The 13,983-nt window shown below is 25.6% G+C and overlaps 1 protein-coding gene across 14 annotated transcripts in view; it reads left to right on the top strand.

Moving 5' to 3' along the window:
• Positions 1 to 13,983, top strand: part of LOC122497912 (serine/threonine-protein kinase MARK2-like) — a 101,418-nt gene that overhangs the window by 45,829 nt on the left and 41,606 nt on the right. For 4 of the 14 annotated variants that reach the window (XM_043605320.1, XM_043605327.1, XM_043605328.1 and 1 more), the window contains exon 1: positions 326 to 666. The exons of 3 other annotated variants lie outside the window; for them this stretch is intronic. The gene's annotated coding sequence lies outside the window, so the exon portion shown is untranslated. Of the gene's footprint in view, positions 1 to 325; positions 667 to 10,174; positions 10,288 to 13,983 lie in introns of those variants that run through there. 7 more of the 14 variants (XM_043605322.1, XM_043605324.1, XM_043605316.1 and 4 more) reach the window with 5 other exon arrangements.

The raw sequence follows: 13,983 nt of genomic DNA, 5'->3' as shown, positions 1-13,983 counted from the left end.
CTAAGAGATAGAGATAGAGAGAGAGATTTCTGATTTAGTGATAAAAAAAAGCGAAATTAATCAAGTGGTGGGGGGAAGCCCGAAAAAAAATTTCAAACAAGATTTTTGACATTAGTCCAGTATATCGACCGAGAACGTGGAAACTTTCATTTTTATTCGTAAAAGAGAGAGAGAGAGAGAGAGAGAGAGAGAGAGAGAGAGAGAGAGAGAGAGAGAGAGAGAGAGAGAGAAGCGTGGGCGCTTGAGCGAGTTTCGTCGAGAGACTAAAGCCCATGAGGCTAGGCACTTTCTAAGCGCGTGGCACGCAGTTGATGTTGAACGTGCCTGTGTGACATACGCATCATGTAGCCACTTTAAATTCCTATACGTGTTTTTGATATCGGTTTATATTCTTCTCGGTTGTGGAGGAAAAAAAAAGATAGATAAGAAACTTATTGTCTGGAGAAAAATTATTTTCTGTATTGTACAAGTTCGTGTTCTGAATTATTGTTTAAAAGTATTTTTCGTCTAATGGAATGTGTTGAGGGGAAAAAGTGTTAAAATTGTTGGTTTTTTTCTAGTGATAAAACACGAAACATGCAGTGATTGTGTAAAAACAAGAGGAGTGAGTGCTCGTGAAAACGTAACACGCCCTTGACGATAGAAAATGCTATGCACTGCCTCAAGGTTTTCAAGCATTCTCGTAATTATGCTCTTGAAGGCAAAACTTTTTTTTTGCCTTCTGCTATTTTGTTTGGTCGATTAGCTGAAAGTGTTTCTCCTTCTTGTTTTTAAGGAATTTTTTTTTCTTAATTTTCGTTATTTTATTCGTTTCTTCTCGCACGGCAAACATTTTCCCTCGAGAGTTGTGTTTTCTCTGGAAAGAAAAATTTTTATTTTAGGTGATCAATTTTTTTAACAAATATTTTGATACAAGTATTCAAATTGTGAATTGTTTGTAATTCAAAATTTGTTTACATAATCTTCTTCTTTAATTTGTATTTTTCCTTTCCTTCCTTTTTTTTAATTACTGATGGTGAGAAAAATTAAAAACTTAATATACATTTGGAAACTAATTAATTGATAGTAATGCAAAATTATTGTCACAGTTTTCTTGAGGGTACAAAATGATTCCAAAGTTAACAAAATTGGTACCAAAAATTCGCTTCAATTTATGATTTGATCCACATTTTTTGTAGTAATCCGTTGCAATTTGATGTTTTTAAATTAACACTTGAAATAATATAATTTAAAGAAGAAAAATGAAATTCGTTCGTTGGAACATTCAGAACTTTATTAGGATCACAATTTTAAAAAATACGAAAATAGAAGAAAATTGTTGCTCCAAACTTTTGGAATTTGAAAATATTGATATAAATTGAAAGAAAATTAAATATAAAAATTATCGCTCGGAAGAATGAGTTTTCAAAAAGAATTTAAAAAAAATGGAAAGTTCTTTGTATTAAGAAAGACTATTTGTCATTGTAATTAATGCTTGATGCATTAGTCACAAAAGGCCTGGGAATACGTTTCAAATTGTCACTACCGCGTTGGAGAGATATTATAAAAAGAAAAATTAATTTTCAAACCAGGATTTCTCGTTTTCAATAATTTTTATTAAGGAAAATAGGTAAAAGAAAAGTTTTTTCAATTTTCAAGTGAAAGGTTTGCTTATCTAAAAGTATTTCCGGTTTTATATATATACACCAATTGCTGAATATGGTTAGACTAAATATCCGAGTAGAGTCTTATGTTAACGTCTTATTTCTGCCCATCCGGCTCTGAATCATATATTGATTACGTCATCGTGTGCACCTTGTTTCCAGTCTGAATAAAATTGCAAGCAGAAAGAATGGAAAAAAGTCGTCGCTTTCTATACTAATATTGCAATTGTCACTAATCACGTGTATAAAAAAATCCGTTTTTACTGTTGAATAATGTGAAATAACGTGAACTTTATTATAATATGTGTGTGCAAATCCTCTATGTGCATGCACGTGAAATCGACCTTGACTGAAATTATTGTCCCAAGGCATCACGATTAATATTTCTTTACATACTATTGAGCCTCAGGAACATTTTATTTTCCATTTCATTCACTAATAGTGTCAAGTGACTGTTATAAATATTACAACTTTTTTTTTATTGACTTTTTATTTTAGAAAAAAATGGCAATTGTATTTTTTATTTGCGATTGGCGTTCGTAATTTTCTTTATTTTTTTCTTTCCAATTGTTTTATTGAAACGATCGTTTATTGTAAATTGAAATAGTATCTTTTGTGATTTTAATATAATTGTTTGTTGACTCTTCATTGTCTCAATGAATTTTCAATATTTGCTTCATTTTTTTTATAACTTCTATTGTTAAATTTATGGTTGTTGAATTTTTGATTGTTCAATCTTTTGTTATTGAATCTTTCGTTGGTGGAGTTTTAGTTACTGAATCTTTAGTTTTTCATTTTTAGTTTGTTGAAACTGTAGTGATGGTTGATTTTTACTTCTTGATTTGTTCAAATCTTCCATCGTTAAATCTTTGGTTGTTGAATTTTTAATATTGTTCAATCTTTAGTTATTGAATCTTTCGTTATTAATGAAGTTACTGAATCTTTAGTTCATTTTTACTTTGTTGAACCTTCAGTGATGGTTGATTTTTATATTTTTGAATCTTTACTTTTTGATTTTTACACAGAAGATTCTTGATACATTAATCGTTGAATCATTATGAAGTTATTTGGATTTTTAATACAATTGTCAATTGTTAAATATATATCTTCAAAGTCCTCGATAAATTTTTAATGATAATTATACTTTTTGGTAAATATTTTTACCGAAATACAGTGAATATTATTGTTAAAATTTAAAAATGAAAATTGTTGAATTCCTCGGTTGCCTTTTTGTTAAATATTCCATTTGTTCAGTTAGATCTGCAAATTGCCAGTTGTGTATTTAATTGTTGATGTAATCTCAACTATTGTTAACACCTTCCATTGTTTCTGCTTTGTGGATTTCTATAACTTTTATCTGCATGAATTATTATTATTATTATTATTATTATTATTATTATTATTATTATTATTTTTATTTTTATTATTATTATTATTATTATTATTATTATTATTATTATTATTATTATTATTATTATTATCATTATCATTATTTCTCCCTGGGGAGGAGGGAAAAAAAGTTTTTACTGCTGAAATATTGTATTGTATACGAAATTTATGACTCGTGCTATAATTTTCTTTATATATATTGGAAATATTTTTTTCTCTACATTACGAATATTACATTGAAAAAGAAATTTATTTCATCCAAGTTAAGTTGATGATAAATTTTTTTTCTGTGATAATATTTTTTTGATGAATTGAAATACAATATTTATTATTGTTCTCATTATTATTACTGCTATTTTTATTATTATTCTTATTATTTTTCTTCTTATTATTTAGTTGATAATTAAATTATTCAATACAAATAAATATTCGTTTAATAATTAAATTATTTGATAGGTACAAATAAATATTTATTTGATAATTACATTTTTTGATACAAATAAATATTTATTTGATACGAAAAAAAATCTTCACCTGGAACCGCAACAAATTTTTTTATATATATTAGCGAAATTTTTATTTATTTTGATGAATACTTTCGCTATTCTACTGAAACTTATGTTTGGTCCAAGTGAAAGTTTTTTTTGCGTGGATAATTAAATTATTTGATACGAATAAATATTTAGTTGATAATCGAGAAGTAATTTTAATGAAATAATTTTTTTTTGTCAGTGTACGCTGAGAAAATTTATTAAAATTTTGTTTACGAATGAATTTGAATTGAAAAGAAAATGAATCATCATGAATTTGAAAAATATTGTGAAAATTGAAATACAGAAAATTATAAATATAGGTATATTTTGAAGAGAGCTTCATCAGTCGCTAACCCACTTTTTTGAAACATGTGAATGCTGTCAATATATACGTCATTTAGTGTATAATCTTTGTTGTGCCATTCGCAAACCATCTTTTTTATTCTTCCGCTTCAGTTTTTTTTCCTTTTGTCCTTTTTTACGTGATATATATATATATATATATATATATATATATATATATATATATATATATATATATATATATATATATATATATATATATATATAGATATAGATATAGATATTTGCTTCAAACAGTTTTGTCATGAGAAAATTACGCACGTAATAATGACTTGTTACGAAGACTTGCGCATTTTAGTGGGTTTCCGTTCTTCAAAATTATACACTTCTCCTTCAGCTTTATACTTCACAATACAAATACTAAAGCAAAAATTGACTCAGAAGTACAATCTTCTTTTTTAATTGTACCAAGAAAAAAGAAGTTAAAAAATGTAATATGCTTGTTATATAAAAATATTTTTTTATATTTTTACTAGGAAAAAATATTTTTTTTATTCAAATTATTTATTGTCAAATAAATATTTAAATAACATTTTATTTTAAATAAATTGTATTTGAATAAAAAATTTCAGGATAATAATAATAATAATAATAATAATATTTTATTATTATTGTTGTTGTTATTATTATTATAACGTACAATTTAGGAATAAAATAATATTTTTAAATTGAGAAGTTATTTTAAGAGAGGATTGTCTGTGATTCTTTTTAGGTATTGTTTTGAATTACACAAAGAAATGTGGATGTATAAAAAAAATTTCCGTGCTCTTAAAAGACGAGAAAAAAAAGGAATTGTATCGAGTGTATTTTTATGAGCTTTACTCGAAATGGAGCATTACTATCAGTAGTTCCGGCCTTTGAACTTTCTTAAATTCGCAACTTCAATTCTCTTTGTTATTTTCCTGTATTTTCCTCTTTTTATAAGAAAAAAAATGTTTCTTTTATTTATCTTCTTTTTGAAAAATTTGAGGGGAGATTATATAAAAACTGACTGTATAAAATTATTTTATTTATTAATGTTTTTTAATTATATTTTTTATTATCTATTGATTTTCTTGTCTAGTTTTTGTTATTTATTTATTCTCTTGTTTATTGTTTGTTATTTATTTATTTTCTCGTTTAATTTTTGTTATTTATCGATTTTCTATTTATTTTCTCGTATATTTTTCGATCCACATGGTTTCGAAGCCAAATGATGTGGAGTGGCGTAAAAATACAAATTAGATGCATTTCCCCTAAAGTTTTGGGTTATTATTAAAATTTAGAATTCCCCTCGCCCCCTGTTAACAAGTTTTTTGAACCTGTTAGGAACCTGCTCTCGAATTGACGGGAATATTTTTGTGCGCCAGCCAAAATAACGCCACGATAGGTCATCGACCGTTTATATACTCCCGCTAAGAAAACGATTCTATTGTTTCTAACCATCGCAGGATGTTGTTGACTGTTGAGAAATGTTAGATAATTTTGTCGAAACTCGAAATAAAAAAAAAGACTGTCTTTTGATTTCCCCAGCGAATTTTTAACTACTAAACCAATGTACATATAGTTATTTCTTTTTTCAGGTGATAGAATTTTATTTTCCACTATCGTATAGTTTTACCATATAATGTAGCCACAGACTAATATTGAATTGTGTAAAACGTGATATTATAACTGGTTTTTAACTTTCTAATTAGTGTAATTCTTTTTTTTATTTTCACTGTAATATATAGAAGTGAAAGAGTTCATGTTTTAATTTTTAAATAGAACTTTGGTTTCTCCACACTTCTTTTTTTGTATTATTGCCGCGCTACGCCGCGGGTGAATAATAATTTGTTGTAATGAAACAAACGCCTGGTTGACTTCTGTGAGAATCAAATTTACCAAGATTGGTATCTGTTTAGTTCTTTTTATTTCGCGCTCCAACGCTCAAGGTTTTGAAAAAACACAGTTTGTCTAAATTTGTAAAATATTTTCTAATTTTTTTACAAGTGTGATTTTTTTCTTCTTCGCATTCTAGAGATAATATTCATTATTTGAAATCGTAATGTTAGAGCAAAAAAAAAAAGAAAAGGGAAAAAATTATAGTAAATAAATAATTTATAAGGAATTTAGAATATTTCTCAGAGTGAAAGTGTGAACAATTTTATTTTTAATGCCTTTGAGTATTATACAAGTCAGTTTTGAAAAGTGATTAAAAAAAGGTCTGACTGAGCAGGAAAAGTTTTGGGTAAACATTAAAAATTTCTTTAATTTAGTACTCATTAAAAATGAGTATAATAAAAATGATGCATTTTTGACATTTATATTTAAAAGCTGTTTCTAATCGTATATGGAAATTTTTGGAAATAAAAATAGAAATAAAAAATATGATAATAATGAAAATAAATAACAAAATGGTGATGAAAATAAATAGCAAGATGATAATAAAAATAAATAATTTTCAGTTTATTCAAAATTCTTTTAAAATTAAGTACTCAATTTTGAACAAAATGAAAAAAAATTTTTCAGGGTTGCCACAGGTCAGGGAATTCATGGAAAAGTCAGGGATTTTTGTTAAAAGTATTGGAAAAAATTACATAAATGTTTAGAATTTATACTAAAATTACGAATTTTTGTGTTTTTTCTATTTGTCTCATAAACTATGTATGAAATTACCATGAATTTTAAAAAAAAACCTTAAATTTTTTCTATTTTTGACAATAATTTATTTTAACTAATTTAATTCTTGAAAAACTGCCATAAAGTTACTACTTATAAATCATTTAATGAAGTATTTTTTTGAAAAACTTTAATATCAATTCTGTTGAAATTAGTTACAATTTAAAAAATTTTAAAGCAATTCTTTGAAAGAATTCAACTATCTTAATAAATATCAAAATTCTTTTCAGAAATTCAATTATTTTCAAAAATTCTAAAAAAAAATTCTCGTTAACATTTCAATTATCTTTATACAAAAACCATAATTCTTCGCCAAAATTCAATTATTTGCAGGAATTTTAATAAAATTCATTGCAAAATCCAATTATTCTCGTAAATAACAATTCATCACAAGAATTCAATTATTTTCAAAAGTATAATAAAATTCAATTATTTAAAAACAATTTTGGCAAAATTCTACACAAATATTCAATTATTTTCGAAAATAGGGAAAATGTTTAGCTAATGAAGCTAAAATGAAACAGCTATACGCTGTTCTACACTGCGTATAGCTGAAACAGCAATACTGTATGGCTGTTCCATATCCACCAATATAATATGTGAGAATTGGCCATATTTATGGCAGTACCATAAATATATTTTTTTCAGTGATAATTAATCTTGAAAATCTTATTAAAATTCTTTGAAAGAATTCAATTATTTAAACATTTGTTGATAAAATTATGTATAAAAATTCTATTCTAAGAAGCATTTAAATAATTGAATTCTCGTAGAATTTTCTAAAAAAATTGATTTAAAAATTAATTTTAGTTAAAATTTTAGATAATAATTGAATATTAGAAGCATTATAGCGTAATTTATTGATATAATTGAATTTTGAAAAGGTTTGAAATTAAAATCTTTGAAAATCTGAATTTTTCATACTTTGAATTAAAAATTCTATGGAACTAATTATTTTCAAAAAAGTTTTTTATTTTCTAATGTACATTTAATTAAAGAATTTCCGAATAATCGAAATTTCATAAAATTAAATTATTGTAAATAAGGGAACTTGAAAATTTTCGAAAAAACTTTATCAAAAATTATTAAAAATAATTGATTTAAAGAAGAATTTTATTTAAATATTCTAGAAAATAATAACTAAATCCAAATGATGAAATTAATTTTAAATTAATTATTATAAATAATAATATTGTTATAAGTTATTGAATTTCAAAAGGTTTGAATTTGAAATTTTGAAAATCTTAATTCCTATGAAAAAATAATAATGATTAAATATTTATTTAATAATGAAGTTATTGAAGTTTTCGAATAATTTTCCAATTTAAGAAATTCGTAAATAAATGTAATAGAACATTTTTATGAGTATCTAATAATTGTTAGAGTGAATCAGAATATTCTTTAGGGTCAGGGAAAAAGTAGGAGAAAAGTCAGGAAAAAACAAAATTAAATGTTTGTGGCAATCCTGAATTTATTTGATTCAAATAAATGACTGCTTGTCTTTTCTTTCTTTTTTTGCTACTTTCAAATAAATATTTTAACCTAAAAGTGCAAAAAACCTGTTTTTAGTTATATTTGATGTCATGTAACATCAAGAGATAATTTTTTATTTAAAAAGTCAGTATTGCGTCTAAAAGTTCTACTCTTCCCCTTTAATATCCATTTTGAAAATTTAAAAAATCTTCATTTGTCTCTGAGTAATCGTTCATTGAATTTTTTGAGTTTGGCGAATTCTTCGAAAATTGAGTAGAAACAGACAAAACTTCGATAATAAAGCAGATTTTAACTACAAACATCTAAATTTTAAATAGTTCTAAGGATTTTCGATATAACTGAATACGAATTCGATATCAGATTGACAGAATTCAAAATGGCATATTTGAGGAAAATACAATCAATTTTAAATAAATCGTCTGCCATATTGTAAACGCCATTTTGAATTTTGTGAATCTAATATCGAATTCGTATTCAGTTATATCGAAAATCCTCAGAACTATTTAAAATTTAGATGTTTGAAGTTAAAATCTGCTTTATTATCGAAGTTTTGTCTGTTTCTGAACGATTACTCAGAGACAAACGAAGATTTTTTAAATTTTCAAAATGGATACTAAAGGGGAAGAGTAGCACTTTTAGACGTAATATTGACTTTTTAAATAAAAAAATTATCTCTTGATGTTATATGACATCAAATATGACTAAAAACAGGTTTTTTGCACTTTTAGGTTAAAATATCTCGAAAACCTGACGTGATGGGTCTATTTTAAGGCCGGATTCGGATTCAGCACGTCGAAATCCTTCGGAAAAGTATTGTCTAATTCTTGGAAAGTAAATCTTGTCGGCCTGTGTAATATACAGTGTTCTAAATAATTTAATAACATTCATTTGTCCCTAAGAAACAATTTGCAACTTGATAGATTACTTAATGTTAATTTAAACAAAAGTTATTAACAAAAATGATTGGAAGAATATATTCGGCTTTGTACTCAGGAGGGTTAAATGGTATTTGCTTGGAATTTGCAATTATTGGTTCAAATACAATTTATTGAAAATACAATTCAATTTAAATGAAAATTATTTGATATTTAAATGTCAAGTAAAATATTTACTTAATATTCAAATATTTATTTGAAAATAGACAATTGGTCATTTGATTTAAATTTTTTTTTAGTTTATAAATAATAAAAAATATAATGATTAAAAAATAATTTTGGTTTGCATTTGGTTATTAAAAATAATTTTCCTTTTGCATGCACTAAATTTAGACGTTAATAAAAAAAACCATTATTTCTTATTAAATTTACATATAATACAAAGTAGAAATACAATAATATGTAATTACCGAGTAACTTTACAAACTTAAAAACATGTATTATACAGAAAAAAACCAAAAGAATCCCCCTCGGTAAATTTAAATATGCTCCGTTGCTGCCGCTGATGATGATGGTGATGATAATCATTGACACAATGCAGTATAGAGATTCGCACTAAAGTGGAGCATTTTTTTTATGCCTCGCATGAGTCACTTGGGAATAAAAGAGTAAAAGAGTTTGAAGAAAAAAAAACGGTGGGGAAAAATGGCCACACTGAGCACCGTTTCCTACTGGCACTGAGGTCGTTGTGGCGGTTGTGGCGGTTGTGGCTATCGGTATGGGACGCGGCAGTCGCGGCGTGTAAGCGCGTTTCACTCCGACCGGATGGTGTGCTTTTGAGGATGGGAGGGACCAGCGTGACGAGAGGGGCACAAAGGGGACCACGAAGAGTTCCTTCGAAGCAGAGAGTGCGGACAGTTGTGTGTGCGATATACACACCGTGAGGCCGTGTATTTTACCGGTGCGCGGTTCAAAGATCCGCGTGTGTTGTGTGTCCATCGCGATTCAACCAGAGAAAGAGGGGAGCAAAGAAAAAAAAACTCTTTTCCATCTCTTCCTTTCCCTTTTTAACGAACCTCTCTCCCCTTTTTCAAGTCTCTTTTCTTTTCTTTTTTTATTTTTTTGAAAAACTTTGCGATTTTCTGCATAAGTATATGTGAAATAAAATAATTGCCATGTGTGTAGGAAATTAAGATACATAACGGTGAAAATGCTGAGGCAAGCTTATGAATTGTCAATAATTATTGTTGTGGATTGAGAGATTCTCATAACAATGGAATTAAGTGTGTCAGTGATTGAATTGAGCAACGTGGCATTGCTCTTATGTGATTTTGGTCCTCTTTCTTTTTGGTAATGTGTGCTTTAAAACGAAATTTCCTCGGTCCCAATAGTCGGGAACTTTATTGTTGAATACTTAACTCGAACATTTATTTCAAATATTTATTAAACAATATTTTTATCTGAAAATATACCGAAAATGTTTATTTCAATTAATATTTTAATTGATACTTGAAAGTACTTGAAAATACCGAAAAAATTACCGAAAATACATATTCATTTGAATAATTAATATTCGAAAAATAATTATTAGAAAATACCGAAAATATTTATTTGAAATAATTATTGGAAATAAATTTTAAATTTAAATTTAAAAAATAGAATTGTAGGAATAATTTAACGTTCAGAACTTCAGAACATGATTTTTTTTTATTTTTGATATTAAAATACTGAATAAAATTTTATTTCTTTTCTGAGAAATTGATATTTTTGTCTAAATTTCTTCGCGTGAAAAAAATTTGCCTGACTTCAATATATTCTTACTAACAGAAAAAGTGTTTTCTTTCACGCTTTTTTTCTTTTTCACTCTAACCTGAAAATTAATTTTCCATTTTGTTGAAAAATGTTTCAACGCTACTTTGTGCTTCACAAGTAATGATTTCAATTTAAATATAAGAGTAAAAGCGAAACGATAAATTGAATTATTATAGAGAGTACATCTATATTCTTGTTTTTGACATTTTGTCATATAATTTCCTTTTTGAAGTCGCGAATTCACACTATAAGTACGTACATACCTCAAATACAAAATTATTAATTAACCTTAATTTTTTTTTCATTTCTCTAGGTGGATCGTAAAAAGTATTTTTTTTCAGTATAAAAAGAGTTAGGGAAAAAATTAACTGTTGTATACTTCGCTGGAAAAAAAGGCTCTTAAATTTTAAAGTTATATTTTTTTTCTTCAGCTTCAGTTAGAGAGAAAAAGAAATATTTAAATAATTTCCTCTTTGCAACTTATAATTAATTTGAGAAATTAAAAACTTTTCTGTGAATCCTTAATGTCGAGAGAAACTTTGACATTTCGTTTTTATTTGTTGTTCGTAGTGTGGGATTTTTTTTTTTTTTTTTTTTTTTTGAAAATTGGTCTGAAAATGCTACTTTGACATTTATTTTTTATTCGTTATTTACTGTTATCGTTTTTCTTTTTTTTTTTTTTTTTTGAAAATAATTTTGACAGCAAATAATCACAAAAGAAGCTTTTTTAGTTTTTACTTTTCCACAAGAATTTAGATTTATGAAAATAATCACTAACAGACATTTTATTCATTTTTTAAAATATTTTACTAAAAAGGATTCAGTTTTATGTTTTTTTATTTACAAGTTTATTTTTAAGCTTTTTTATTAAGAGAATATTTATTTTTATATACAATTCTCTATTTTCATTAAAAAGAAAATAATAAAAAAATTAACGTTATTCTTTTAGCATTTTTATTTATTTAAAAATATATTCATTTTCTGTTATTTATTAATTTATTTTGTTATTTATCTATTTGTATATTTATTTATTTACTTACTTATTTACTCATTTATTCATTTACTTGCTTATTTATTAATTTGTTTATTTACTTATTGATTTACTTCTTTAATGTTTATTTACTTACTTATTTATTTATTTACTTATTTAGTAGGTATAGACCCGACTTTCAAAAAAAATTCATTTAATTATTTATAGTTCTTTTTCTATAAATAAAAACAATTTTAAAATATTTATTTAAATACGTTTTTATAGAGAAAATTTTGCTTCGAAAAAAATTATTTGAAAAAAATGTTTAATAGTGATTTGGTATGTTTTTTTTTGTTTTCATTGACGGTCCCTAATTTTTAGTGTTAATAATAAATTGTTCACTGCAATTGAAAACATTTACTCTGTTCGAGGACATGAATCACATTACATCACTGACATTTACGTAAAAAAAAATAATGAAATGACGCACAGATCCAAGTATTTTTTATTTTCTAACGATGGACTCTGCAAAATCCAAACTACACATTTTTATTTTAAACACAATAATCCAAACTCAAGCATTTTCAGATGTCTAGTATTTTTTTGTTTATTTAATTTTTCTTATTGTGATCCAATAAGAAATTAAAAATTAATCTCTCTAATTTAAAAGACAAAAAATTTTTTTTCTCAATTTTTTTCTAAGTTTATTTATTTTCTATAATTTACGGTCTTTTGGATTTTTTCAATTTGAGAATATTTTTTTTGGAAAATAATTTTTGAATACGTTTTTTTTACTTCTTTATAGTTTTAGTTTTTCTTTTTTTTCCTTATTTTTTAGTCTAAGTTTTTTGTTTACTTAATTTTACTTTTAATTACTTCTCTTTTTTATTTATAGAAAAATATTTTCTAAACACATCTTTTGTGGTTGTAAAATATTTTTTAAACACCTTCTTTGTCGTAAAATATTTTTCAAACACCTCTTTTGTCTTAATGAAATATTTTTTTTTCGAAAAAATTTAACTGGAATATTTATTTAAATTTTCTTATTTCTTATTTAAAGTTTAAATAAATATTTAACATTTTTTTCGGCATTCTCAATGAAAAAAAATGGTCAATATAATGAGTAGTGGAACGAAAAAATTTTTTTTCTCTTTAGACACTGTTTAAATCGAATTGTAGGTAGGCTATCGCTTATCAGTATCTTCCATGTTGATAAGGGAATAACACCAGTTGAGTTTGTCGGCAGTGCTTATCAGCAAGAAAATGGACCCTGCAGTGCCTCGTCGTATCGAGTCTACGTAACATTTCCTATTCTAGTTTTCTATTTTTACAATATTTTTCTTGTCGAGTTTAAAAAAAGAAAAAAATGAACAGTTGAAGTATTATTTATATCCGGTCAATTAGTCCTATGAATTTCGTTTCTTTGTGATTCAAGTTATGATTCAAGTATGCAATAATATTTTAGTGTCATTGGCGAACGTTAATCTCGCAAGTGTTTCGTTTGAGAAAAAACACGCCTTCGAATATTATTATTCTTTTAATTGCGAATTGAAAATTTTACACTAGAAAAAATTAAATTTTATACTGACATTAAATTTCACACTGAGGAAACTTAAATTTTACGCTAAAAGAATTTTCATTTACATTAAAATTAAATTCAACACTGAAAAAACTTAAATTTTACTCTAAAAATTTTTATTTACACTAAAATTAATGACCACTTGGTAAAAAATAAAAAATGTCACAATAATAATGAAATTTCAAGAAATTGGAGAAAAATGAATGGGAAAATGGTGAATTCTTCTTTATCTCTATCGGGGAAATAAATTTTCTCATTTTGTTCGATAATTTGAAAAAACTGATTAATTGAAGATTTATTAGCACTGTCAAATGTAAATCCAATCGGGGGATTTCAGAGAGTTGGGTCTTCTTAACTCGAAACTGATATCGATTGTCTCGAGTGAACATTCATTATATTGTTTCAAGTGCAACAAGAAACACGATCCTGTAAAGCAGAAAATTCTTATCTTTCACCTTGTTATAATCTTCTTTTATATACCTATTTCTGATACTGACTGTGGTTACGAGCATCGCACGTAAGTTCTTGTCAGTTTCTCAGATAATTTTCTATCAACTCAAAAAAGATAATTATTTTATCTCCAGTGCGGTATTTTTTATTTTACAATTTTCAATATTTTTTCTCCTGTCTTTTTTTTTGGGTATTTATTAATTTTGTAATTAGGCGGAGTGGATATTTTTATTCT

The sequence above is a fragment of the Leptopilina heterotoma genome, unplaced genomic scaffold (genome assembly GCF_015476425.1).
Source record: "Leptopilina heterotoma isolate Lh14 unplaced genomic scaffold, ASM1547642v1 Lhet_14, whole genome shotgun sequence".
Lineage (NCBI taxonomy): Eukaryota > Metazoa > Arthropoda > Insecta > Hymenoptera > Figitidae > Leptopilina > Leptopilina heterotoma.
This window is presented reverse-complemented; position numbering and strand designations above follow the sequence as displayed.